At 36.6% G+C, this 24,140-nt stretch overlaps 2 long non-coding RNA genes across 2 annotated transcripts; one reads left to right on the top strand and one right to left on the bottom strand.

Moving 5' to 3' along the window:
• The first annotated feature begins 5,986 nt into the window (after positions 1 to 5,986).
• Positions 5,987 to 6,576, top strand: LOC145156675 (uncharacterized). Its single transcript, XR_013736855.1, has 3 exons — positions 5,987 to 6,096; positions 6,220 to 6,281; positions 6,553 to 6,576. It is a non-coding gene; the product is annotated as an uncharacterized LOC145156675 (long non-coding RNA).
• Positions 6,577 to 17,542: 10,966 nt separating this feature from the next.
• Positions 17,543 to 18,178, bottom strand: LOC145156676 (uncharacterized). The gene is made up of 3 exons (XR_013736856.1): positions 18,123 to 18,178; positions 17,766 to 17,831; positions 17,543 to 17,673 (listed from the first exon to the last, which is right to left on the bottom strand). It is a non-coding gene; the product is annotated as an uncharacterized LOC145156676 (long non-coding RNA).
• Between the last annotated feature and the right edge of the window lie 5,962 nt (positions 18,179 to 24,140).

The raw sequence follows: 24,140 nt of genomic DNA on the forward strand, positions 1-24,140 counted from the left end.
GACAACTACCGTTCACAGTCAGGCTGGGTCTTTACCTTAAATGGAGGAGCAGTGACTTCGAAAAGTTCCAAGCAGGAGACCGTAGCTGATTCAATGTCCGAATCAGAGTACATTACGGCGAGCGAAGCGTCAAAGGAGGCGATATGGTTGAAGAACTTCATTGGAGACCTTGGAGTTGTGTCAGCCATAAAGGAGCCAATGGAAATTTTCTGTGATGATGAAGGAGCGGTTGCCTTGACCAAGGAACCGAGGGATCATGGTAGATCCAGGCATATCGACAGGAAATACCATTTCATTAGACATCGGGTAGCATAAGGACTCCTCGTAGTGAAGAGGGTATCGTCGGAAGATAACCCAACAGATCCCCTTACGAAGGGACTGAGTAGGGTTAAGCACTTGCAGCACGCTAGGAGCATCGGGCTGAAGGACGATATTAGTTTAGATTAGATAGATTCGAAACGTGTAATAGATAAATGTAATTGACATTTGATGATTAAATAAAGGAGTATTATTTATGAGTAAAGTTACTATCTTATGTTAATTATTTACCTAGTGTTTCATTTTTGCATGTTTTGACTTCCTGAATAATAAGATTATTCGAACGTTCCACAGTCACTCATACTTTGGGAGTAGGTATGAAAGAAGATTGTCATGAATTGGTTTGTAGATTATCTAAAATGTATTAGACATAACAAAGGTTTGCTGCAACGTTCATGAGTGCTTATGAACTGGATTTGAGCATTGGATTAGACCCGTGCTTGCTGGTATCACTTCATGGAATCTATCTCGAGTGATCGCAAGACGATAATATCATATGGTCTTAAAACCTAGATATATGGTTTATTATTTGCAAGTTGGTTGTGCATTGATAATGCGTAAACGCATCAGTAACTTGATGTTATAAAACGCATTGTTGTGCATGATTTGATGAGTGAATGGTAAATGCATATAAGTCGAAGTTTATCTGTTCCTTTTATCCTGAGAGGGTAAAAGCGATATCAGGGCCCCTCGATGATTTGGTTTGACTTATGTGCCAGGCCCGGTCTGGACTGAATTGATGTGTTTAATTAAGTTCTATGTCAGATGAATCAGAGATCGAGAAACAAACTGTTGGACAATAAGTAGGACTATGTTCCATGTAATTGTCCGCACGATATCTAGAACGGAGGACTATACGATCCCTTATCTATAGGAAAGGTTACTGATAAGATCAGAGTTCGACAGTGTCTTTGAGAGCTATGATTGCTAATCGGATTGTACTTACACTATAGTTACTAGACTTATCCAAGTGGGAGACTGTTGGATTAGTGTCTAAGCCCATAACTATATTTGGTAAGTACTTGACCCGGTTGTGCATGGTCCTTTTGGGTTGCCTTCACCAAAACAACTAGATAGGATGATTTATGAAGAGAGAGGTTATTATGGTTTATTAGTATATTATATGAGTAATATATTAAAGGAGAAATCATATAGTTTAATTAATATTAGACAAGAATTAATTAAGAATTAATTTTGTGGCTAAAAGAGATTAATTAAATAAAGGAGACTGGATTGCAATTATTGGATAATTGATTAATGGGCTGTGAAACCCTAGGAAGAAAGGTGTGGACGAAAATTAGATGGGAGCCCATCATATTTTCGTCTAAGGCCTTATTCCAGAAGGTTCCTTGGACTGCTTAAGGCCTAAGCAATCCAATTAGGGTTTTGACTGAAACCTTAGCAGCACAAGTATAAATAGACCCCTAGGGCATCAGAATTCGGCTACCAGAAACCCTAGAGAGTTGCATAGCCGAAATTGTGCCTCTCCCCTCTCTCCAATATCATCTTCTTGCTTGTGGTGTTTGTAAGCCATTAGAGGAGTGACACTTGTGACTCTAAGCTCCAAGACAAGAAGATTCAAGCCATTGTTGAAGAGGTAATCATCTAGATCTGATTTTATATGATAAATTAGAAATATGTATGCTAGATCTAGGGTTTATAAGTCTTGGATGAATTGCATATACAATAGAGAAACCTAGATCCAAGCTTTAGGGTTTGCATGAGCACATAGGATGTTCTTTTGTATAAAACCCATCACCACGAACATGCTATGCTCAAGAATCACCACATTTGGAACAAAAAGAACCTAATATCAAGCCCAAAACAAGATCTAAGTGAAACTTCACCAAGTTCAGAACTTTATACCTCCAAGTGATGCCAAGTGATGGTGTGATTCTGGATCTAAAGTGCTTCACTCCTTGAAGATGGTATCTACTTCCTTCCTTCTTATTCAAAGGGACCAAACACACACACTCATTCTTAGAAATGCTTCACAAGGTGGATTAGGGTTGCAAGGACGTTTTGAGAGGATGGAGGCTGATGAAAAGAGCCAAGGTTGAGAGTTAATGATGAATAAATAGGGTCCAAACCCTAAATATTAGGGTTTGGGACTTCACCTCGTACACCCAGCGTACACCAAAACATACGCCCATCGTACGTGGTTCCGCCCCCATAATCCAAAAGTGGCAATATCAGCCACTCCCAACTACAAGCCTGAAATTATAAGGACCAAAATGAATTAAATCTCAATATAAGGGTAAAAAATGAAAGTACCTTAAAACAAGATATTACATCTGCAACCCCCAAAACGGTGCAAATGAGATGGATGTCTTAGCAAAAGTTCGTCAAATTTACAAGGAGAAAGTCGGAAAACCTTTTGGCAATGAGGTGTTTTGGGGAGTTGTGAAGGGCAAACCAAAATCACTACTAGAAAACAACCCTTTAATGACGCGCAAACAATGACACGCGCTGATAGAGGACACGCATTTGTGTGTGCCCTAAAAAATAATGCCAGTTTTTAAAAATTTGAAGGATAGAGGACACACATTTGTGCGTGCCCTAAAATTAGTGTCAGACAAGAAAAAAAAGAAAATGCGGAGGGCGCCTTTCATAAAATGTGTGTCATCTAAGTGTGTCGCTTTATAATTTTTTAATGAAACACGCGTTTTAAGGCGGGATTTCACGATCCCAAAAATTAAACCCCCCGCCTCTTCCAATTAGCAAGAAAAATCCCTAGGCCTCCGTCTTCATAGAAGAATTGCTCTTGCTTTCATGATCAAATGCCTCGCGACGACGATGATAACGATCAGCATAAAGAATCCAAATACGTGAAATAGAGGCAAGGGACGATTCTACTTTTTTTTAAGAAGCCTATTCAACATATGCACAGACTTTTCTCTCTCTCTCTCTCTCTCTCTCTCTCTCTCTCTCAAACACACACAAAAAATTGAAGGGACGATTCTAGGGCTTTTTTCAAGAACCATTCAAAACGTAAAGGAGTGCTCTCTACAATAGTTTGGCGACGTCGTCTCACCTCACCTCGTCGGCGAATGTGACTCCTCGAAGATTTAGGGTTGTGCTCGGTGTTGTGCTCAGTGATTCAGCATCTAACTGAGGTCTAAGGTTATGTGGTTGTATCAGATTTTAGAGTATCATTCTCAGATGCTTCAGATGTTCCTTTGAACACGAAGACAATAGCTGACCATTTATGCCGTCATTTCCAATGGTGTGGAGGCGCTTCCTTTGCACCCACACATCTGACTTCTCTTTCTTCAACCAAAAACCCGCCGCCATTATCCATCCTCAATGGCCTGTAAAACAGGTCACCAGGTCCAACTTCGTAGATTCACTCGATGAAATTAAGAATCACATATCGGAATCAGATTTTGTGGCGGTTTCGTTGAAGAACACCGGTTCTTACTCGTCCCCATAGCATCGAATTCTGCCCTTTGACACGGCTGAAACCGCATACCTGAAGGCCAAGTATGCCGCCGAAAGGTTTCTGATTCATCAGCTTGCGTTTTGCCCTTTTTCTATTAGGGCTTCCAATAAGCTTACATCTCACCCGTAAGTCTGCAATAATCATATCTCGCTATTTACATGCATATATCTCGCTATTTACATGCCTTAATAACACTTATCAGAACAATAATAAACATATTGATGATCAACACTGTTTTCTCAATTCATCTGTAGGTTCAACTTCCATTTGTTCCCGAGGGATGAACTGAAAACAGGGATGCCCTGTTACAGTTTTTCATGTCAACCATCGTATTTAGCTTCAATGGATCAAGATGATTTTGACTTCAATCTCTACATATATGATGGTAACCCCCATCTCTTCTTCTTCCTCAAAACGGTCCGATTTCTGATCAACATGCTTCTATCTAAGCCCGCTTTTCTTTTACTCTCCCCTTTAAGGTATATCTTACTTGTCCAGAGCACAAGAATCAGCAGCAAAAATTCAAATCGAGGATATGATGTTTGGTGATTGTTCTGTGATGGAGAAATAAGGGTGTGTTCATAGGCAATTTAAATCTACAATCACTAACAAAATATTATCTTCCATGTTTTTGTTGGCATAACAAACAGGTAATATTTCAATGATATACTTTGTTGACCAAATTGGACCTTCCCCTTCTGCTCAAAGTGTAGTATTGCGTGATTTGCCTCTTCGTGATGTGGGTCAGCATCCTCTCTACCATTCTGCATTGTTTTTGTTCTTCTTCTTATTCAAATGTTGATAAACAACATTTTATTTCAGGTTATTTTTTGTCTCTGAGAAACTTGTAATTGGTGTAGGCTATGACTGCAATCCCATGGTTTTTGCAGCAGATGGAATAGGATCATGGTACAATTCTGAGTTTCAGTTTTCAGGGTTAATTGCAAGAAAAAGAAATAAAATTTCATTTGTTTTCTTTGATCTATGTTCTTAGGAGCTTTGTGAGGTTCCTTGATGAAAAAAGTCAGCATCTTCTACTGCAAGATAGGGCTCACAGGTTCTTCTTACACTCAAATCATTTACGCCTTTCTTGATGAAAAAAAAGTCAACTTTGTTTATATGCCTACTTATATGACCTTGGATGAGCTTTAAACTTTCAATATTTTCACAAAAACTTGCAATATTTTGGCATCAAACTCCTTACTTTGTGGGTACTTGGGCAAACTTGAAGGGTGGCAAGGTAAAGGCTTTGTTGTCCTCAAAAATACATGGATTAACGTGTCAAGACACTGACCCTTTACCTATTTTGCCCTTCTTTTTTATCCTTTCAAGTCAAAATTGATGAGTATTGTGAAATTTGTCTTTTGGAAAGTAAGGGTAAGATGGTCATTTAGTGTACCTCACTATGCAGTGCAGAAGAAGAAGATCCTCGGTTATGAGGTTCAACTGCAAGGAGACAATCCAAAAGCATTAAAGCCGATGGAGGGAATCGTTGAATGTCTCACCCACACACCGTTTGTAAGGCTATTGTGGTTTAAAAATAGTGGCATGAGGCAACTTTGATTTTCTCCAGTACTCTTCAGATGGCGAACAACAAAGTTTAAAAATTTTGTGTAATTGTTTCACCTGTGAATCATTAATAAGAAAAATATGAAATAGAGGGCAAAATAGTCAGTTTACATGCATATAATCAGGGTGCTGGTTTCAGGGACTAAAAAGGTGAATACCACAGGGACCATCTTAGTTTTTGTTTAGCTGTACGTTTACATTTTCGAGTTGAAAAGGTACAGATCTGTGAAATTGGTTAAGGTTTTGTATTACATTTTTTTAGGTTTGTGTTATTAGAAACAAATTGTTCTACTCAATAAACAAGATGATTGCCTAAAAGAAAGAGATAAACCTGTGATTCGGTAAACTTAATCATAGGAGATGACGCAAGTCCAGCAAGATCATGGTCCATGTAATCAAATACAAGATACAAATTTCTAGAAATCCTAGATGTTAGTAAACCTTAAAGCTTCATCACATTTGGATGGTCTAACCTACGAAGAACAATAATCTCTCTTGCCATAAACCTAACACTTTCTGGATCCTTACCTTCTTTAAAGCAACAATCTTTCCAATTTCCAGGTCTCGAGCTCTGTACACGCTGCTGTAAGTCCCCTGTATTTTACAATTCCTTTGATAGATTGCATTCATATAAACCAACCAAAAGCCCTTTATTACATTGTTTCTGATTTGCAGCTGACAGAAACATTTGGGAAGTTCTATGGAAGCTCAAAACAGGGAACCAGCAATGATAAATCTCGTGGTGGTGTTCATGACAACTGCATCAAGTATATATCACCATTCTTACTTTTTTTTTCTAATTTAATTTATTCTTCTTAATTTTAATGTTGTGAAGACATAATGACATTTTTCACTCTTGTTTAATCAATTTTCGTATCTGACATTTCTAGTTGCATTGTGCCTTTCAAGACATCATCAGGGAGTAACAAAATGACAAGCTTTAGCACTTCAGGTAAACATAATTCCCTTCTTTTAAACCAATAACCATTTAGAGCATTAAATATCTTACCAATTATGGAAATGTCATCAAAATAGAAATCTAACTACACTGCTGAGATAAGGAAAAAAAATAAAGCCGAAATTACCAATTTCTTATTTTGTACATTTAGAAAGCTACAACATTACATATTTTTTATAAAAATGTGTAACTTTGTTGCATAAATAAGGAGATAGCATAGTTCAGTTATCAGTTTGATGATATTGTTTTTTTATTAATATTACAGGACTAGATGGAAAAGTTGTGATATTTTTCAAGCTTCAATCTGGAGTATCTCTTTTGAACATGTTTGTCATGTAGAAATCTCAATATTTGTTATTTTTGAACAGTTAACACTTTTGCTTGGCTATGTGAAGGGACACATCAACAAAATACCTTGCACTGTTTCTGGCCAGGTGCCTGGCTGGTCATCATTGATGAAGGGGTCTCCTTTTACTCTTCACTTCCAGTCAACCTTTTTTTTTCTTTTTCTTGTATAACATTTAACTTGTGAACTGCAGTTCACAGGTAGAGGAAAAAAAATGTTAATTATATGGAAGTGGATGCACTTCATTATGTCCTGCTCTTGCATGATTTCTGAGCTTTCAATGGGGAAGAGTGAGGGGGTATTTTGGAGAATGGACACTTCTTGCATGTGGAGCTTGTGGTCAGGTATGCTCTACAAATGTTATGCCTTTTTCCTTTTTAACATAAAATACAAAGGTCAAGTATGGTCTACATATGTTGTGATGTGATGATTTTATGGTTTGATTCATCAGTTTGTTCACATGAAAACCAACAAACACTGCCCCAAGTACAGAGAAAATTCCAACATCAAAACACTTGGAGAAATAAAGTTGATCTTGCATCGGGAGATATACGTGTTGCAAAGTGTATCAAGTCTGACTACCCATGTGTCCCATTGGAGGAAGCTCAAGGTTCTTTACTTCTCTTACACTGTAATAATTCATCATCACACTTATTTTGTAGTTATGTTTTTTTTTTGCAGGAAATATAGATACTGTGAGCAAGTTCATAGATTTAGAGTCCTTGGGTGGTGTTATTAAGGAAGAGTGGAGACAAGTAAGGCACACATTTAAAAAAATCAGCACAAATCTTGTTTACAGTGAGGCACACATTAGGTTATTAGAACTATTAGTTTATAAATTTCTGTTACAACTTCTATTGATTTGTTTTATCTTTCCATGGAACGATTATTTGTATGACATTAAATTTTATGTAATGGATTGTTTTTTTTGTATATGATATTTTATTTTCTATTATGAGACATTAAATGCAAATTTAATTTCAAAATTAGTAAATCTATAAATAATATTTTTTTAAACATTTAAAATTACAATACGCAAAAAGGTGTGTCATCTTCATTTATGACATGGCCTTTCTTGACAGGGGCTTTAATGATACACAATGCGAGTTGTAAGGTTACGACACGCAAATACGTGTCGTCTTCCGTTATGACAGGGTCTTCCTTGATATGCATTGCGTGTCGTAAATGAGCGTCGTAAATGAGTGTCGTAACTGCGCGTCGTAAATGCGCGTCGTCTATACGTGTCGTCTCTCGTTATGACAGGGCCTTCCTTGACATGCGTTTGCGCGTCGTCTGAGCGTTTTACGACACGCATTGCGCGTCGTAAAAGACTGTTTTTCTAGTAGTGAATGGCTTAATCTAAAGGGGCATGTCCAAAATAAGCAAAACTTTCGAGTCAACCTACAATAAATCTTCTGATGCGCGTATCAGGGGGATTGACCTCAACAACGACGATCCATATGAATTTCCAACTCGTCCTATGGGATGAGACAGAGAAAAAAGAAAGTTGAAAGGAGCACAAAGTTCATCGAGTGAAGTGGAGGAGATAAGGAGTGACATCAAAGGGTTGGACGCTAAGCTTGAGGGATATTTAGAATTAGGAAAGGAAAAAAAGGAATCGTGAGCTAAAGCTTTTCTTAAAACCGGGAAATGACTTGTCCGAGGAGGATTGCCGGATTTTCAACGATACAAGGAAGGATATTGCTAAACAATACAATTGGGATAAGCCGTAGTATTTTTATGTCTTAGATGTAGTTTTAATTTATGTTTTTTGTCTAGTATTAAGTCGTATTTTAGTCTAGTATTAAGTCGTGCTTCTACTATTAAATCAAGTTTTTAGGTTTTACATAAGTTTTTAGGAAGTAAGTCTTGTTTTAATTTTTTTAATAGTATTTTATGTTTTAAATTAATGTAACATTTTTTATTTACATATTAAGTGTTTGTCTTAAAAAAAATAGAATTTATGTAATATTAAATGTTTGCGTATTAAAAAAAATAGAAATTATGTAAATAGAATTTATGTAATATTTTGTGTATTAAAAAAATAGAATTTATGTAATATTAAATGTATGTGTATTAAAAAATAGAATTTATGTAATATTTTGTGTATTAAAAAAAATAGAATTTATGTAATATTAAATATGTGTCTATTAAAGAAATATAATTTAATTAAATTTGAGAAAAAAATAAAAAAAATGAAGTGCTAAGAGTGTTACCACTCCCTGTGAAATGATAAGAATTAGATGGTAAGACAAAAAATGACGCGACACTCAAACAAATGACATGACAACGTGCTAGGAGTGTTACCAATCCCTTTAGCCTTAGTGGACTTTCGATTGGGCATGCTAGTGTCTCCCCTAGTGGTAAGGTGTGTGATAAATTCAACATTTCCATGCCATTCCGGTTGGATTGATCACTGGAAAATAATTCTCATCTTACCTAAAATGGAATCTTCATTTGAATTTGCTCGCCACACCATTCTCGTGCCCATGGAGATTAAGTATGTTGGCATGTCGAACTTTGAGGTTGTATGTTCAATGAGCCTTGCTCTAGCACATATCGTTTGTGTTTTGGCTAAAGGGGCAAACCATGTGATTGGGTTGGACACTTAGAGAGACCGTTTGAGTAGATCGGAGCGGGTTTTGATCATGATCTAATCCAAACCATGATCAAATCCAAACCCATGAGAATTATAAAGGTTTAGATCTTAATTTCTCATTTGTTTAACCATAATGCCCCTATCCAATTAACCCGTTTATTAAAAGGTTGGGTACAGATCATTACCAACCCGCTTCGTTATAACCCACTCTGTATAACTATTAGAATTATAGGTTATAATTGATGGGTTTTATGTACTAAGACACTCCTATGGTGCACATACAATCCTAATGCCTTGGATCTACGTTTTCTCTAATTATACATGCAACAAAAATTTATCCAAAGCATGAAACCTATAACTAGCATACAATTGATATTTGAATCATAAAAAATAGTTAGAATATTACCTCTTGTTGTAGCTTGTTGAATTTGGCCTTTCAAGAGCTTAGCACCTCAAGTGTGATGGCTCAAACGGTTCACAACACACCATGAACAAATGGAGGACTTGAGAGAGAGGTTTTGACACCAAAAATCGGCTAGGCTCTTCCTTTGAACTCATAGGTCCGATTTTAGGCTTAGGGGAATACATATATAGTGTAGAATTCCAAGAGTCATATGCAAACCCTAATTCTTACACTTAGGATTATGATCCATAACTCATATGGACTAACTCTTCATGGAAACTTACATAAACTTAGTCCATCATGGATCAATAGCCCAAACCATATGTATCACTGATTTACATAATCAGTCCCCGTTAATTTAATTAGTCTCTTTTGATCACTAAATTAATTCCAAATTGATTCTTGATCAACACTAATTAAATAGTATGATTTCTCAATTAATATATTATACTGATAATATATTAATAAATCACAAATAACCTCTTTCTCAAATATCCATCCTATCAGATTGTTCTGGTGAATGCAACCCGAAATGGACCATGCTACTCTCGAGTCTGGTACTTACCAATTATAGCTATGGGCTTAGATACCTAATCCAACAGTCTCCCACTTGGATAAGTCTAATAACTATAACCGCAAGTACGACTTAAACCGACTAGCAATCGTAGCTCTTAAAAACCGCTGTCAAACTCTGACGTGTCCATTAGATAAGGGATCATATATTCCTCCATTCTAGATATCGTATGGACTGAGACATGGATTTTAATCATTCTCACTGTCCATTTGTTGTTTCGCGATTTCCGATTTATGATGACCAACTAATTGAACAAATCAAATCAGTCCAGGCTTGGCCAAGTGCTTAGGGTTGTCATCACTAAATCATCGAGGGGCCCACATATATCGTTTTTATCCCTCTAAGGGTAAAAGGAACGGATAAACTTCGACTCATATGCTTGCTCTATCCACTCATCAAATCACACACAATGATATGTTTTATAACACCAAGTTACTTGTGCATTTACACATCATCAATGTGCAACCGACTTGTAAACTGCAACTATATGTCTCCGTTTCAAGAATATAAGATTTCTTTTAAAAGGTTACCAACTCTTTAGTTTGAGTTCAGTCACTCTCGAGGGTGTGCCCGAATCCCTCACACCAAGGCTCTGATACCAACTTGAAACGTTCCAAAAATTATAAGGTAAAAAATTCATTTTTAATGCAACCAAAAACACCAATTATCTTTTTCCAAACAATCAAAAGTATATCATAATAAAACAGTTATCAGAGTAGAATCCCAAATCATCAAGTTACAGAAACATGGTTGGATGCGATGCGATCAAGCCGGACCCTTCTCTTTCGAACCGTAAGTACCTAAAACCATAACCATAGAAACCGTAAGCACAAAGCTTAGTGAGTTCCTCAAAATACCACATACCATACATATCAATGAATAATGGGCCCAGCCCGGTATCGGGCCCCGCTCGGAACAGATCTGTCAGTCATCAGGCCCCGACCGGTATACATACAAACACATAAACACATGCAAGAATCATAAAGATAAATAACATACAATATAATCACCAGGCCCCGCCCGATATACATATAATATATCACACATGCAATATTCACGCATACAACTAGCATCCTAATCATAATAATCTATGGGCCAACATTTGTGCCTTCGACCGCCAACACAGTGAGGAAACTCACCTCAATCCATGATAACTGAACACGCGAGCTGCGGCTACCAGAATCCTCACACTGAATATAATCAAATTATCCCTAATTAATAATTAAGATAAATACATTACACTGAGCGTACTCCTATGTATGCCCAACGTACTCATCATAGGGCCAAAAACTCACATTAAGCACCTAATGCTTAAGACCAAACGTCCAAACTCAGATCTAACCTCTAGATAAGGTCTTAAACCATAAATTTGCCAACTTTACTCCTTTGCATGCCTTAATGGGAACCAAAACCAATTTTTATCTATCTAAACTAATAATATGAACATCAACTTAAGAATGCTTCATCAAAACACATCAAGATGATATTTTTATGGTTCCTAATAACTCCATAATGGATACAGTTTCCAACTTTATCCGTTAGAATGGTCCAACCAACCAAGATCTAGTCTTTAAGTCTAAAAGGGACCAAAAATGCATCTTTTCTAACTTAGTCCATTAAGTCCAAGTCTCAAGCTTTTAGATCTGAATCAATATGATGTTGAGATGGATAAAGTTTCCAAATTTATCCATAACAAGGTCACAAGCTTTCAAGATCTAAAATTTATGCACTAATGCGACCTAAAGCTCATAACACTCCAAAACTAGCTGGATCTAACAAATGCATCATCAAGATTCAAGCTTTATACCTCTAGAAGAAAGATCAAGGTGAACAAAGTCTGGATGTACAAGCTCCAATGCAACGAACACTTCTATAATTAGTTCCTTCTTATCCAAGGTGCTCCAAGAACACTCCAAATCACTTAAAACACCTTCTTTTTTCTCACAAGGCTCAAACTAGGGTTAGGGTTTCAAGAGAGGGTGTTGGAGAGGTGGAGGCTAAGAATGGAATGGGTTTGGAGGGTTAAGGAGCTTAAATAGGGCTCAAACCACGAAAATAGGGTTTGGGCACTGATTGCTTATGCTGGACATATTCAATTTACGCCCAACATACTAGGGATGCCCTAGTACGCCTAGCATACACGTTGAGTATACCCAGTGTACTCGGCTCAACCCAAAACCGCCCTAACTTCAAACGGTTATAACTTCTTCGTTTCAACTCCGATTTCAACGATATTTATATCCAATAAAAGGTGTTTAGAATCTCTACAACCCTATTGACTCTCCTTTTCCTTAAAACTTACCGAACTTAAATCCAAAATTTATAAAAGGCTCGAACTATCAATTTACGGTTATACCCTTGGGCTCCAAAGCACCAACCGAACTCTCGGATCACCTAATATACATTACCCACATCCAAAGGGGTATAAATCTCTCTTTCCCCAAGGCCTGAAGCTTTATGATAACTGGTGTTCGGGTCACGGCCCCGAATTATGAAACGATTCGAAACAGGGTGTTACAAAAAAAATATGAATGGTTAATTCACAGTAAATCTCTTTGTAGTTTAGCACATTGAGTTTTAGTGCATATAATGAAAAATAAATGATTTCATTTCAACTATTATAAAATACCAGATGATATCTTACTTCCAAATGTGTAAATTGACAACTGAATTAAACAGCTCAAACTGCAACCCTAGTTAATGCGTCTGAAAAACTAAAAATTTGAATTAAGCAGTTATGAGTGAAGCAAACATTAAAATCTCATAGTAAATGTTCCCTTGTTTCCAAAAATATAAAGAGCGTCCAAAACGGAGTTCGTATGTAAAAGATAAGACAATTATAAAAAAAACAACCAGTAAAACACTGACTTTCTTTAAACTGCTAAAACCGAATCGATCCGTTGAATCACTTGCACACCTCCAATGGAAATTCTGAGAGTGTTTTTGGACTCAGGCTATGGTCCAATATTTAATTTCATAATCAAAATATTTATAGTGAAAATATTGGAAAAAGTTGAAAAATCGAGCGTTACGGGCCATTTAGATGCGGAACTTTAAATACGATTTCCCGGTAACTCGAAAAATTAATCTGTTTGGGTTTTTGGAATCCTTGAACTAGGCTCCATCTATTGACACTTTCGGAAAAAAATTTCGACATTAGGACCTCGATACACCAAATTACGATGGTTTTTGGAGATCATGACCTCATTGTGGGGCCCACATGATTGTGCAAGAGCCAAAAATCTGATTTGGAGCACCCTATACCCACGTTTTTCCTTCCTTCCTCTACCCGTACCTCTCTTGTGTACACACTTGGTCCAAAATACAAGTATGGTGGTGACTTAGAGTGTTTTACTTACATTAAAGACATGGTGCATTAGGCTTGCTTCCCACTATAAATCGAGGCATAGAGCCTCATTTCTTCACTCACAAATCTCAGCATTCATCTCCCTATCACTCTCTAAGTCTCTCTCTCTCTCTCTCTCAGTTATTACCCCACCACTAAACATCACCAACATCACCACCATAACCCACCTTCTTCCACCACCAACTCTTCTTGACCAGAAATCACTACCCAACATCCCCTCAACCTTCTCCCATCCCTCCCCTCTCTTCCCATCGTCAATCTATTGCAAGGAGCCAAGAAAATGGGCAGCAAAGGGACTGCCAGAAGTCCACCTCCACCATCGAACAACCCCACCACCGCCCGCTATTGCTGTTGTGTTGCTGCTTTGTGAGGTCTCTCCACCCTCCCCTCCCTTCGTCTTCATAAAAAGAAGCAGAAAACGACAACAGCAGGCTGTCGGAGCCCTCCTGCCACCACCAAACACCCCCACTATCACCCTCTGCCACCGTGCACTACCACCTTCGATCTTCATCACCACCTTCGATCTTCATCACCACCTTCTGCCTACTAATCACCGTAAGTCCCCCTCTACCCTCCTTTCGTTGATTTTTCGATTATAGAAGCAAAAAACTGGACATTCGATTTTTGGTTTGTGATGCATGGACTCGTCGATCAAAGGGAGGTGTTAACCTCCTGTTCCAAACTTCAAATTAAAATATACACAATCCCCCCTCCCCTTCGAAAATCTTTGAAAACCAGGTCCAAACCTTTCAAACTCCATATTAAAATATTCAAAACCCACCCCATACGAAAATCCCTTACAAATTAAGACCAAGTCAGCAAACATCCTTTTCATTTTTTTAAATTACACCCCTTCCTTGTGATTTATTTGCAAAATAAATCCTAAACTCAAACTTAGAATTTAAATAAACCATTTCTGTCCCATTTTTTGGAAATTATTAACTAATTTAGTCTCATTTAATTTATTTAAATTAGTAAATGGGACCTATGCTTTGGTTAAATTATTAAACAACCCTCCACATATTAATTTATATTAAAAAATTCCTAGGAAACTAAATTAATCTCGTCGGTTCGTTTCGAAGCGTCACATCTCGGTTCCGTGTGTCAAATACTCGAAACAACTCGACAACCACACTATAAGGTGAGTGTTACGGACCCTCTTTTATATATTTTCGGGGGAGAATACATGTACTACTTGTTCTAGTTAATACAAAAATATACGTAAAATATTATTATTTTATGTAAAAACTATAACTAGTTTATAAAATATTGATTTAACTTTTATATGTTACGAACAAATGAACTAGTTTTAAACCTCAATATATATATATATATATATATATATATATATATATATATATATATATATATATATATATATATATATGTTATGTTGTTACAACGATACAACTAATAGAAAAAACATATGCCATGTTTCTACAAAACCTATGATTTTATGTGACTTTTTGTGTCATAAATAATATGTCATAAAACTTTGTAGTGTTACTAAGGATTTGAACTATACATGTATATGTACAAAGTTTATACAAGAAACATAATTAATTTATAAAAGCTAGTGCCTTATACTATACATGCATACCAATTATGCTCGACTTTTATAAACTCTATACAATTCATTATGCTTAGAACTTATCCACTTATAAGTTAGGGCTGAGAGCTATTCATATATCTTAGCTAGGAGCTTTTTAGTGAGACTATATTCATTATCTAAGTCTAAACACTTAGCATACCCACACTACCATAACCGTTAATCTTCAGAGCGAGATACATATGTATAGATCTATACAGGGTTGACATCCTACCTGTGGTTGCTAGCTACAACCTCAACCGATTAATCGAAGTGGGTGATAAGTGTCTACTATCGTTACTACAACGTCCAATGAAGTGTTACAGCAGGGTACATTCAGTCACATAGCTCGGTTATAGAACTCACTATAAACATTAACCTGAATCTCTTTCTCTCTCTCTCTATCTCTCTCTCTCTCTCTCTCTCTTACTACAACTCATAAACTTCATTCTTTCAAAACCGTTTTAAGCATGGATTTACTTATACCAAGACACCTTTTGTTTTTTCAAAGTTTATTTAAATATGATTTACTCATAAAGAAAATAATTTTTAACACTTTTAAAAGTATCATTACTGTTTTTGCCAGAAAACCTGTAACCCTCACCAACTTTATGTTGACCCTCAAATTACATGTATTCTCAGGAAAAATCAGTAACTCAAGTATTCAGACGACGAATAATCATGGATTTCAGGCAATCTAGCTTACTAGTTTTTGTTATGTTTGCCTACGTGTTAAGACAATTCATGTATTATTATTTTCTGTAAGAACCCTGTATTCAAACTCAAAGATGGAATACAAATGCTATTTTGTTTATTGTTTTACTTGTGTATATATATTCAATTTACCTATGATCCATGAACTTAGTCGCACAGCCAGGCATGTTCCACCGCCTCGGTCGGGGATGTGACAAATTTACTCTCCGTTCCTAGGTTACACACATTTTCCGAATGAGACTACCTAATATCAAACTTAATTGAACTAGGTATCTTCCATAAGTATATGTTTATCTCTAGACTAGATTACAGTGCCTGAATCCAACTTTTAATACCAACTCTATTCTTGGGTGACAGTATCCTATCTCTAGTGTATTTATATTCCCTAAGAGTATTAGGTATTATTAATAATTTATCTACTCAACAATTCTACTTTGAATATTATCACTACTAGAAAAACAGCCTTTTACGACGCGCAATGCGTGTCGTAAAACGCTCAGACGACGCGCAAATGCGTGTCAAGGAAGGCCCTGTCATAACGAGAGACGACACGCTTTTGCGCGTCGTCTATAGACGACGCGCATTTACGACGCGCATTTATGACACGCATTTACGACGCGCATTGACGACGTGCAATGCGTATTAAGGAAGCCCCTGTCATAAAGGAAGACGACACGCATTTGCGTGTCGTAACCTTGCGACGCACGTTTAGGACACACATTGCGTATCATTAAAGCCCCTGTCATAAATAAAGATGACACGCATTTGCGTGTCATAAACTTCAACAACCATTTACAATATACATTTACGACGCGTCTTTACGATACTCATTTACGCATAATACAAAAATATGTAAACAAATATATACCAAAACAATCAATTTCATCCATAACATCATGTCAAAAAATTGTAATACATTGGTATTATGGGGATCCGATTGTACATTGTTATTAAGAGGTTTTCCCTAACTATATAACCTAATACTACATTGCTATTAAGGAACACCTTCTTGTTTCTACTTCTTATTGTTATGCTTCTATTTCCACATGATACCTATTTTCCATGCAGTAGTACCCCCTTGACCAATAACATCTAAGCTTTCCTTCTTCACAATATCAAATATTAAGCATAAGGAAGTCGATTTGTCAAGTCCACACATCTTCCATGCAGTAGTACCCCCTTAACCATGATTTGGACCTAAGAACATGGGAATACAAAGATACAAATAATATTTAATAACATTGTCCCAAATATAAAACAAAAAAAAAAAGAATTAATATTTGTTGAAGCTTACTCACTTTGGGCCAAACGTAATGGTGACAGCTGAGTAAACAATGTGGCTTTACCTTCAATTTCTCACGTCTGATGATTCTTTCACAGATGAGACGTAATCTCTCCAATTCAACCTGCGAGACGATTTTTTTTAAATCATGATTTTGGATTCAAATAATGTATTTTATAAACAGCAGTGTAACTTACCCTGACTTTCTTGAGGGAATTCCATTCTTCAATTCCATGTTTTTGAGTCTCGGCCTAGAATAAACAACAAATAAGTTATACTTAGAAACTAGTATAAAAAAAAGAAACAGAATAACAAGAAGGTCGACATTGATTGATATTATGGTAAATATTAATAATAATAATATAGTATTACCTTTGTTCTCTCCACCTGGCTGTGCTTCTCACAGTAAGCCTTGTGTTGTATTTTTCCCCCACTAGTTCTCACGTTCATGAAGAAGCCAACACTTTTGCCACAAGTAGGATGAAATGTGCTTTGACAGTGACCATAATTGCACTATAGGATACAATTAATAATTAAAAATAAAGTTGAATAAAAAAGAAAAAAGAAAAAATGAGATAGAAAAAACTCGTATTAATCTCACCAACCTTTATACAGGCGCCAACTTTGCGGCTGCAAACAAGGCAAACATCGTTCCCTCTGGAGATTGTCTCCTGGCATTGTCACATGACATGAACATACGACAACACAAATTATAATATCTAGGGACTAAATGCAAAATACTTTCATTTATTTGTGCATCTTAGCAATCTGCTTTTGTTTCTTCCTATTGCAGCATTTTACTTTCAAACTTTTTCCTATTAAGACATTTTTCTTTGGAATGTTAACCCAATTTTTATGTTGCTATTTCTTGCATTAAACTAGTCATATCCAGCAGAACCTTTATTTACTTCAAAAGTGCACTAGTTTCCTCTAAATAAACATTTATTATACACTAGACATACCATGCCCTGAATGGGTTTCAGCTGCCCCCTTCTGAATGTTGATTCCAGAACCCACTACACCACAAAATTAGAAAAAAAAATCTATATATTAACCACCATAATAGAAGAGGAACACAAGTAAGAATCATAATCAAAGAATATTACCTCAGCACAGAAGGCATGGATCCATTGACCATCAGTTGACTTCCTAAAAGCACCAGTAGTGCCACTACATAAGCAACATTCCGCCACACGAGACAGCTTCTCTGAGTAACTGAAAGATGGGTCCCCCCTGCTTCTAGAAGACGATGAATCTTCACATAACTCACAAAACCATGGACCCATAGAATCTTTCACACTACGATAACAATCTATGTGAACTGCAACCTGTTACCAGATAAAATATTTAAATACAGTTAGGAGGATAAAAAGGGAAATATAGAAAAAAGATTAAAATTATTCATTTCCGGTATTTAAGGTTAAGCTACCCTTGCAACTAGAACATATAATAACTGGATTCAAAACTGTTTCCTCCCGTCTACAAACGTCACAAACCCTAGAATGCCCTTTGTAATCTAAACTTGATGGTGAAGAATCAATGTTCATTTCAGGTGGGGTCAACGTTACAGACAATTTTGGGTGCGTTTCTTTTGGTTGTGCATGAAATGCAGATCTTCCTCCAAAAGCTTTTATCTTCAACTTATTCTAAACACAATATAAGAATCATTTCATGAAGACAACAAATCAATGAAAGTACATCAATACTTCTTGCATTTAACTCTACTATTATTTAACAAAATGAGAGTCAACTACCTCATGGTGAGCGCATTCTTCAAGTGTATCTTACCTGAAAGATGAAAGCCTGGAAGAAGCTGCAGCAGCAACAGTTGCAGCTGCAAGCACAGCCTGGGCTTCCTTGTGCCTTCTCTCTTTTCTCCCCTGTTTCTTGACTTCTCTAAGCTCAGAAAGATATTGGCTCACCAACACAGCATCCCAATTTCATTTTCTTAGTGTCTCAATCTCTTCTGGAAGAACCTTGATCACCTTTGAAATCAAATCATCTACACAATAAAAAAAACATCACAAAGTTAACGAATTTGGCACTACAAGATGAAGATGTAAAATCCCTAAATGCAAAAGAGGATAAAGAAAGAGACCACTTAGGTGTTTTCTTGAAACTGCATTGCAAAGTAGGTGATGCTGATAGTAAACCAGTTCTCCTTCCAATTCATCAATTGGAGACATGTTTATGAGCTTAGTTTTTTCTGAGTCACAACTTGACTCAGTAGAGGGTGAATTTTGATTTTGGGAAATGCATGGTAAAGATAAAGCGTCTTCCAATTCATCAATCGGCGTCTGTGGTGGTGCTGTCGATTGTGATGTCATCGGATCTTTGGATGATGGTTTCACTGCATGATTTGTAGCTATTTGTGTATCGTCCTCTTAAGGAAGTTGTAACGGATTCTGAACTAACATCTGGTGACACAAAACCAGTGCAAACCCCACTGCCATTATATTATATTATATTATATTATTTACACAGAAACACAACTAGTTGTTAATTTCTACATATACTAATACTGATATCATAACAATAACAATACCTTTGTCTCCACCAGATAGAGATTTATTCAAAGCATCTCCTCCTAGCTTCGAGATCATACCAACATGAATATTTATGTCCAACCCACTTTTTTTGAGAGCAACTCATCTCCACAATATCTGCAACACAAATTTACATATTCAATGGACCTCCATCATATTATTAATTTATATGATATATATATGTACAACCTTGAGTATCACTTATGACCACAAGGCCTGCGACACCTCCCGCTTGTGCCACTTTTGCTTTGACCAGGTAGTCACAATCACCACGCGGGGCCAACACGGTATACCCATTTAACTGCTCCACCAATGGTATAAATCATTATAATCAAATATCTTGTTTAAAAAAAAAGACTAGTCTTTTCAGAAAAACCTTAAGTTTCTCAAGTAATGGTCAAATCAACTTATGTTAGAAATGATTACTCACTGCCACTGATTATTCAACTTTGTTGAAATCTATGACTTCTAATTCTGCGTCGGAAACCAAAACACAGCACTATGATCTTCACGATGAGGACTCTTGTCTCACCGTGAATTTAAAAGACGAATTACTTGTACCTGCAATCTCCCTGCGGTCTATTGATCGCTTAACCCAATTTTATAAATCCACGTGTAAGATAAAAGCATCAGATATATACCAAGAATTGGCTACCAGTAGTATTGAAAACTCTGGTTTGAACAACAGAATTCATGGAATTCTCTCTGAAAATCGATGCAATCAATCCCTCAAAATGGTTGAGACACTATTATATTTGGATTGTTTGAACAAATGGGCATGTGTTACTGGTTATTCAAATCTTGTTTTCATGAAGGATGATACAACCAAAGCTTATGGATACCTTGAAGCCAACCGTTGGACCCATCAGAAGATCTTATTGTTGCGAGAAGCTATGAAATTCTTCTATAAAGATAAGATAGATATTGCTAAACGGAAATTAAACACCAGATTGAAGGGGGACAAGGTCATCCCTACAGTCATACTAAAATATGGAATTGGAGAGAAGGGAAAAACCGCATCTGGTAATGAAGGTTCCATCCCTACAAATGCTAGACTACAAATAATATCATGGAGGGTCCCTACAGATATTACAGATGACAAGAAAGTCCTCCAGAAAAGCTTGGAAGAAGGGGCGGGATTTCAGCTCCCAAATGAAGGGTTGTTTTTTAATTTAAGTTGGTAGATAAAGAGCAGGAAGTTGATAGGCTTGAAAAAGTTGTGATGATGATGAAGAAAGGTGAAGTGGCTCTTCTGAGTATTGCACCAGAATATGCTTTTGGTTTTATCGGTTTCAAGCAAGAATGAGCAGTATTGCCGCCTAATGCCACTGGTACATATGAAATCGAGCTTGTCTCTTTTCTTAAGGATAAAGAATCCTGGGACATGAACACCACCAAAGAGAAGATTATAACTTTTGGCAAAAATAAGAAAGAAGTGGAAGAATATCGAGCTATGCTCAAGCTTTTCATCTATTATACCTTAAAGGTTGCTATAAAGTGCAGAAAGCTATCATCTTTTGGACAACCATTAATGAAAGAAGTTGTGTTGATTGAATCCAATGAAAGAGAGGAAACTAGTTGTGTTGACAACAAGGTAAAACAAAGGAAGCAATGGCTGATTCCATGGCAACAATGTCCAATCAAAGTAGCAAAAGTACCTTTCAAACAAAAAGTCAATTTCCTAACTCCCGGCTTGAGGACAAGCCTCTTCTTCAAGACGATGGTATTGATAGAGAATGTGCTATGGGTCTTATATAAATATATGGGTAAACATGGGGGACTTAATTGTAACATCTATTATTATCTATTTTGCACCCTATCTAGAATTATCTCAAGAATAGCATAAATAGAGTAGTGAGGTATTCAATATTTTGTAGCTTTGAGTATCGGCTTTAGCTTGGGCAGGAGGTTTCTCTTGAAGAACTTCTCTGATTAGGGCAGGAGGACAATCATTTGGATTTCCTTTCTGATTTGTTCTTATTTCCATTTAGTAATCAAATAGCTACCTAGATCTATATACCTCATATATTAGTTTCATTTATCTGTTATTGGATTCACGTTCCTATCACACTGGACCTCTTAAAAAGCATATGTTAAAACTACAAGGAGCCCAAAAAGATATACATACAAACTGCAGCCAATAGAGATAGAGGATTAGACCTGTGAGGACAGATTGGAACAGCAATTTGAGGGATTTGGTACTACAACAGACTATTTAGCACCTCCATCCACTGTTTCTGCAATTTTTGCACTAAATGTTGCACTTTGACCCTCTATTTTTTGGCCTTCAACACCATTCACCCAAATTTTAATCATTACCTGAAAAGTAAACACATAAAAAGCATATCATGTGAACAAATCACCAATTCACGCTATAATCATCAACAAAATCCCAACGGTTAGTCTATGTATGTATGTATAATCAAATATGTGGCTTACCTTCAATTTCTCACGTTTGATAATTCTTTCACAGATGAGGCGTAATCTCTCCAATTCAACCTGCATGACGATTTTAAGAAAAAAAAATTATGATTTTGGATTCAAATAATGTTTTTATAAACAACAATATAACTTACCCTGACTTTCTTCAGAGAATTCCATTCTTCAACTCCATGTTTTTGAGTCTCGGCCTAGAATAAACAACAAATAAAGTATTGTAAGAAACTAGTAGGGGTGAGCAAAACCGAACCCGGAAACTGAAAAACCGACGAAACTGAAACCGAAAAACCGAAACCGAAGCATAAACCGACGGTTTGGGTTTGTATTATTTAGAAACCGAAAAATTCGGTTCGGTTTGGGTTTTAGGAATGTGCGAAACCGAGAGAAACCGAACCGAACCGATCTTTATTAAAATATGAATTTTGCGATTTATATATGTATATATATGTTTTCCTTGACTTGTAAACACAAACAGATGGCTGGTGTGTTGGCGAAGGAGGTAGACATATAATGTAAAAGACTCGGGTTTGATCCTTTCTCTTGACGTGTGGAGCTTTTATTTTGTTTACCCCTTTATTTCTTCTATTTGTTATAGCGAATCTTTATCCCACATCGACACAGGATGAAACATTCTTCCTATTCTCCTCTTATATAAAGCAATACAAACAACCAAATCCCACAAGTGAAATTTCGAACGGGTTTTGGGTTTAAAACCGAAAGCGTGTTTGAAAAAACCGAAAAACCATGAAACCGACCCATCGGTTTGGGTTTAGGGTTCGGTTTTAAATATTTGAAAACCGATACCATCGGTTTTGGGTTCGGTTTTGAGTCAAAACCGACCCAAACCGACCCATGCTCAGCCCTAGAAACTAGTATCATATTTGATAAAAACTAGAAACAGAAAAACAAGAAGGTTGACAGTGATTAATGTTATGGTAAATAATAATAATAATAATAATATATTACCTCATAAGTAAGAATCACAATCAAAGAATATTACCTCAGCACAGAAGGCATGGACCCATTGACCATTAGTTGACTTCCTAAAAGCACCGGTATTGCCACCACATAAGCAACATTTCGCTACACGAGACGCCTTCTCTGAGTAACTGAAAGATGGGACCCCCTGTTTCTAGAAGACGATGAATCTTCACATAACTCACAAAACCATGGACCTGTAGAATCTTTCAGCAAACCAATTCACTGTATTACCAAAACTGTTCTCCCTTTGGCTACCCTTCAAACCCTTTCCCTTCTTCACTTTTTCCTCTTTTTTCCCAGAATCCACACTCTCTTTCCCATTATGCCCCTGCTTATTTACAATGAAAGATTTATTATTTGCAGCAACAAACTCCTGGTTCTTTTGATGATTCCATTGGCTAACAGTCCCCTTATTCCAATTCCCACTATGACTTCTGTTATTCCAACCTTTATTACCCTTATTACCACTATTATAGCTTCCTCTTTTGTTATTCCCTCCATTCCAATTACTACCTTTGCTTCCAGAAACATTGGGGCTGAATATCACCTCTACTATACCCCTTCACAGTAGCGGTCCCTGCATTTCTAGCTTTTTTCGTGACCATAGTGTACCCCTCACCATCTTTATCAATCACATCTTGAATATCACTCTTGACAGCAACATTTTTCCCATTTATAACAGCCAAACAGATAGAATCATCATTCCCATAAACTAACATTATTCATATGACTCTTCACTTGATTCAAATCAAAATTAGGGCTAGAAATCACAACTGTATCCTTAGGAATTTCCCAATTCTTTAATAAGTTTGCAGTGTTACCTGAAGGAATAGAATCCTCATGAATGATCGGAGGCAAATCCTTGGTAACTTCATCCATAACATTGGAACTAGAATCCTTGATCGAAGCTTGACCAGCAACCCTAGAAGCACTGGAATCGGATTCCCACACACCATCAGATTCTGATACATCCTCCCTCTCTTCTTCTGTAACATCATCCACATAGTAATCCTC

This window comes from Lactuca virosa, chromosome 2, assembly GCF_052849685.1.
Source record: "Lactuca virosa cultivar CGN04683 chromosome 2, Lactuca_virosa_CGN04683_v6, whole genome shotgun sequence".
In the NCBI taxonomy this organism is placed as follows: Eukaryota; Viridiplantae; Streptophyta; class Magnoliopsida; order Asterales; family Asteraceae; genus Lactuca; species Lactuca virosa.